Genomic DNA, 6,000 nt, shown 5'->3' with positions numbered 1-6,000 from the left:
CGCTATGCTCCAATACCTTAAGAGCTTAAACTGTGTATACTCCAGCAAACGTACGAGTATAAACTGTGTCAACGTTCGAAATGCAAAACCCTAGGGTCAACGCCGGTCAACGCGTAACCATAGGTCAACGCCAGTCAACGCGTTGCGACCAAAAAGTCAAAGTTCAACGCTCGAAACTCTAGGGTCAACGCCGGTCAACGCGTAACCCTAGGTCAATGCCAGTCAACGCGTTGCGACCAAAAAGTCAAAGTTCGACGCTCGAAACCCTAGGGTCAACGCCGGTCAACGCGTAACCCTAGGTCAACGCCAAGTCAACGCGTTGTGACAAAAAATCAACATACGGTGATCTGAAACCCTAAGTCAACACAATGTGACGGAGGTAGTTCAAAGTCAACTCAATGACACGAGCCAAACTCAATTCATCAGCTGTAGACTCGAAACTCCGACGACGGCCAAGCGATAAACGCAGCGCCTGAAGAACTTCGGCTATTCGTCAAAGCATTAGATAGACCGAAAATCAAAGGAGTCAAGAGTTGAAGCTAACTACAGGTCCTTTACGCCGACTGAAGGCTAGACCAATCACATCCAAAGTATTCCAGCCTCTTCTATAAAAGAAACGAGTCTGGAATGCTTTGGAGGGGGTATCTGTAGGCATTGAAAATTGCCCATAGGTCTCCACGAACAGCTCAGTGTTAAAGAACGATGATGAACGTCACTATCCGATCCACAGGAGTTCGATTGATGTCGATGAACGATTGAAGTGAATCGACGAACTACGAAGGCACGGGCTAATCGAGAGCCCCGCGATGTTTACAAAAGGAACAACGCCCTTCGTGTCTCGTTCATCCTATAGATAATCCAACCATCGGAGCTGATAGAACTCTTCGTCAGACTTCCAACGCACTTCGAATCACTAAAATCCGAGTTCGGACGAAGAATTTACAGCGGAAGCGGACGAATACACCTCAACAGAGCGTCTCGGTCAATGCGAGACACCCCCGGGGTGTCTTGGATTTTCTGAGACACCCCAAGGGTGTCTCAGATTTTCCGAGACACCCCAAGGGTGTCTCAGAATTTTCGAGACACCCCAGGGGTGTCTCGGAATTTCCAAGACACCCTAAGGGTGTCTCAGATTTTTCGAGACACCCCAGGGGTGTCCCAACGCGGATTTGGGCCCTGTAGTCCATTTTAACCACTCCGTTATCCCTCATGACTATAAATACAAGCCTTAGGCCTCATTTTTTCGGATCTGGAATTCGTGTGCCTCGGCGAAGCCCTGCCGGATTGAAGACTTAAAAGTACACAGATTTCAGAGAGGAGGAGGAGAGATCGGATCCAGTTCTTCAACGCAAGAGAGAGTTCTTCGTCAGATCTACATCACCCGTACCCGATCCTTAGTATTATCACGTTGTGTTAATACTAAGAAGAGCAAATATCTCGCTTTATCCGAGATAGGCGCTTCAAGTTTCTAGATCTCCTCGCGGATCGACGAAGCTTTGCCCAATTTTTCAGCAATCAGATCTGATCAACGGTGGTCCACGGATAAACCCCGGCACAGGCAAAGATCCCACGCAAGCAGAAGACCGATGAACGATCTCTGCGTTTGTTTGATAAAGTTGTAAACTTTTTTTTTATTTTCATTGTGTAAGGAGATCTTATAAAAAGATCAACTTTGGCAAATGGGGTTGAATTAAAATACCAATATGGGTATTTAGCCTATATATATATATATATATATATGATATGATATGATATGATATGATATGATTTAATTAGGCTTAGTTAGCTAGTGGGGCGTGATTGTAGGATTTCTTTATAATCTGGGTTGTAGAGGAATCGGAGCCAGCTTATTCAATTACAACTAATTGTCCAAAAAAAAAAACTTTTACATTTTGAAAATTTCCCCTCCTTCCTTTTTTTCCCCTCAGCGCGTTAGGGATGTGACATGCATGTATTTTTAGATTGTGTTTGGCTCCATGTCCCCAGATCATCCGTATTTATTAAGGTACCTTCAAATCTTGATATTTATTCAAAGGGAAAAGTGCTTCCAGCCCCCAAAAGCTAAGGAAACATGCTTCCCACCCCCCAAGACTTTGTCAACGGGTGTTTTACCCCTAAAAATAAAGATTCTGTTCTCTGAGCCCCCAAAACACAAAACCCAAGATATTAAAATATGTAAAGACCATAATACCCTTCTCTCTCTCTTTCTTTTTTTATTAAAATATGATGATAATTATTTTATTATTTTCGTTTTCTCTCTCTCTTTATCATGAAGTATTGAGATGATAGTTGAAATGATTGATGATTATTATTTTATTATTTTCATTTTTTATTATTTTGGTTGTTTGTATTGGGAGATTGTTAAAGTTACGGGTTAATTGTTAAGGTTACAAATTAATTGTTAATGTTACGGGTCAATTATTAAGGTTATGAATCCTCTCTCTCTCTCTTTCTTTTTTTATTAAAATATGATGGGGATTATTTTATTATTTTTGTTTTCTCTCTCTCTTTATCATGAAGTATTGAGATGATAGTTGAAATGATTGATGATGATTATTTTATATGATTATTATTTTATTATTTTCATTTTTTATTATTTTGGTTGTTTGTATTGGGAGATTGTTAAAGTTACGGGTTAATTGTTAAGGTTACGAATTAATTGTTAATGTTACGGGTCAATTATTAAGGTTATGAATCCTCTCTCTCTCTCTCTCTCTCTCTCTCTCTCTCTCTCTCTCTCTCTTTCTCTCTCTCTATATCATGATGTTTCTTTGATGATATTGAAATGATTAAAGAGGATTATTATTTTATTATTTTTATTATTTATTCTTTTTGTATTTTCAGAATATTCGTTGTTAAAGATAATGGTTGGTTGTAAAGGTTATGCATTGATTGTTAAGATTACGGGTTGGTTGTTAAGGTTAAGGGTTTGTTGTTAAGGTTATGGGTTTGTTGTGTAGGTTACGAATTTGTTGTTAAGGTTACGGGCTTAATTGTTAAGGTTACGTGTTTAATTGTTAATGTTACGTGTTTAATTGTTAAGGTTACGGGTTTAATTGTTAAGGTTACGGTTTATTAATTGTTAAGGTTACGGTTTAATTGTTAAGGTTACGAGTTTAATTGTTAAGGTTACGGGTTTAATTGTTAAGGTTACGGGTTTAATTATTACGGTTACGGTTTTAATTGTAAGGTTATGGGTTTAATTGTTAAGGTTACCGGTTTAATTGTTAATGTTACGGTTTAATTGTTAAGGTTATGGGTTTAATTGTTAAGGTTACGAGGGAGAGAGAGAAGGGATCCATAACTTTAACAATTGACCCGTAACCTTAACAATTAAACCCGTAACATTAATAATTAAACCCGTAACCGTAACAATTAAACTCATAACCTTAATTAAACCCGTAACTTTAACAATTAAACCATAACATTAACAATTAATAAACCGTAACCTTAACAATTAAACACGTAACCTTAACAATTAAACCCGTAACCTTAACAATTAAGCCCGTAACCTTAACAACAAATCTGTAACCTACACAACAAACCCATAACCTTAACAATAAACCCGTAACCTTAACAACCAACCCATAACCTTAACAATTAATGCATAACCTTTACAACCAACCATTATCCTTAACAACGAATATTCTAAAAATACAAAAAAAAAAAAAAAATTAAAAATAATAAAATAATAATCATCTTCAATCATTTCAATATCATCATAGTAACATCATGATAAAAAGAGAGAGAGAGAGGATTCATAACCTTAACAATTGACCCGTAACATTAACAATTAATTCGTAACCTTAACAATTAACTCGTAACTTTAACAATCTCCCAATACAAATAACCAAAATAATAAAAAACAAAAATAATAAAATAATCCTTATCAATCATTTCAACTATCATCTCAATACTTCATGATAAAGAGAGAGAGGAAACGAAAATAATAAAATAATCATTATCATATTTTAATAAAAAAAAGAAGGAGAGAGAGAGAGAGAGAGGATTCATAACCTTAACAATTGACCCGTAACATTAATAATTAATTCGTAACCTTAACAAGTAACCCATAACTTTAACAACATCCCAATACAAACAACCAAAATAATAAAAAACAAAAATAATAAAATAATACTCATCAATCATTTCAACTATCATCTCAATACTTCATGATAAAGAGAGAGAGAAAACGAAAATAATAAAATAATCCTCATCATATTTTAATAAAAAAAGAAAGAGAGAAAGAAGGGTATTATGGTCTTTACATATTTTAATGTCTTGGGTTTTGTGTTTTAGGGGCTCAGAGATCAGAATCTTTATTTTTAGGGGTAAAACACCCATTGACAAAGTCTTGGGGGTGGGAAGCATGTTTCCTTAGTTTTTGGGGGCTGGAAGCATTTTTCCCTTATTCAAATTATCCCCGAATACGCTTGGGTACGGCTTTTGATCTTGCCATGTTGTACTTTAAGGGTTATTAAAACCCATGATCGCAAGAGTTCGAGGTCAGGAAACAGAAAGGCTCTTCAGCAACGGCATATCTTGGATGCATTGTCCATCTGGGGTGAGGTTGGAGGCCCCCATAAACTCCTTGACACCATGTTTAGAGAGCTCCCTTCTCCCCCTTCTGTCCGGAAAGACGACCCCGGTGCTTGCCCAATGGCTATCAATGTCAAACAGTGTTTGAGGAAGATATCGGACGGGCACTATACAACGGCCGTGAAGGTCCTCACGTCCTCGGGAGTTGCACCTGACACTCCGCAGACACGTCAGTCCCTTGAGGACAAGCACCCTTCGGCGCCTCCACCGGTGTTGCCTTCTTTGGGGTATGACCAAGAGCCGCTCTCTGTGGACTGCAAGGAGGTTCTCCATTGCTTGCGATCCTTCCCTAAGGGGACCTCTTGTGGCCGTGATGGCCTTCGAGCCCAACATTTGTTAGATGCTCTATGTGGTCCGGAGTCCACTATTGCTAAAGACCTTCTCGCGTCTCTCACTCCAGTGGTTAATTTGTGGTTGCAAGGGCGTTGTCCGGCATCATTGGCGGAGTTTATTGCTAGTGCTCCTCTCACTCCGTTGTTGAAGGGTGATGGGGGCATAAGGCCGATTGCGGTAGGTGCCATTTGGAGGCGCCTCGTCTCTAAAGTGGCCATGAAGAAGGTGGGGAAGGACATGGCGAGTTATTTGGGCGACTTTCAGTTTGGGGTAGGAGTCTTAGGAGGGGCGGAAGCAGTTTTGCATGCGGTTAATAGGTACGTTGGTGTCCATCATGCGGATGACTCGCTCTCCATGCTTTTGGTCGACTTCCGCAATGCATTTAATTTGGTGGACGTTCGATACGTTTGGTTTCCTTGCAGCTGATGCGGTGGAATTCCTCAGGAGGGTACAAAAATTTATGAATAAGAATGTGGCGACTGCGGGATCAGCTGAGTATGTGTTTCGTAGGCTGGGTTTTACAATTCAGAAAGGATTAGCGGCGCAGCTTGTTGCCCGCTTGTCATCATCACACGTGTAATATATTTTTATATTTACACGCTTCACCCGTTGATTCTACGAGTGCAGGAAGAGTGCAAGCTGGCTCTTCAAGCTTGGTACTTGGATGATGGGTCATTGATCGGGGATACTTTGGAGATTGCTAAGGCATATAAGGTGATTGAGACTGAAGGCCCAAGGCTCGGGTTGGACCTCAATGTCACCAAAACTGAATTATTCTGGCCCTCCCAGGGATTAGCGGCGCAGCTTGTTGCCCGCTTGTCATCATCACACGTGTAATATATTTTTATATTTATATTTAATACATCTAGATGGGAGAAACAAAATAAAAAACAAAAATAACCCCAAAAAGAGGAATTTCTGAAAATATTCCCTATTTTCGGTTAACTCTAATTCAGTGTTGTACATTAATTTGGGGTCATGTTAATAAAAATCAAGATTTTAGGGTCATTTTATTAAATATCAATATTTTGGGGATAATCTAGTAAATATTACTGATTTAGGGAAATG

The sequence above is a fragment of the Asparagus officinalis genome, chromosome 3, assembly GCF_001876935.1.
Source record: "Asparagus officinalis chromosome 3, Aspof.V1, whole genome shotgun sequence".
Classification (NCBI taxonomy): domain Eukaryota; kingdom Viridiplantae; phylum Streptophyta; class Magnoliopsida; order Asparagales; family Asparagaceae; genus Asparagus; species Asparagus officinalis.
This window is presented reverse-complemented; position numbering follows the sequence as displayed.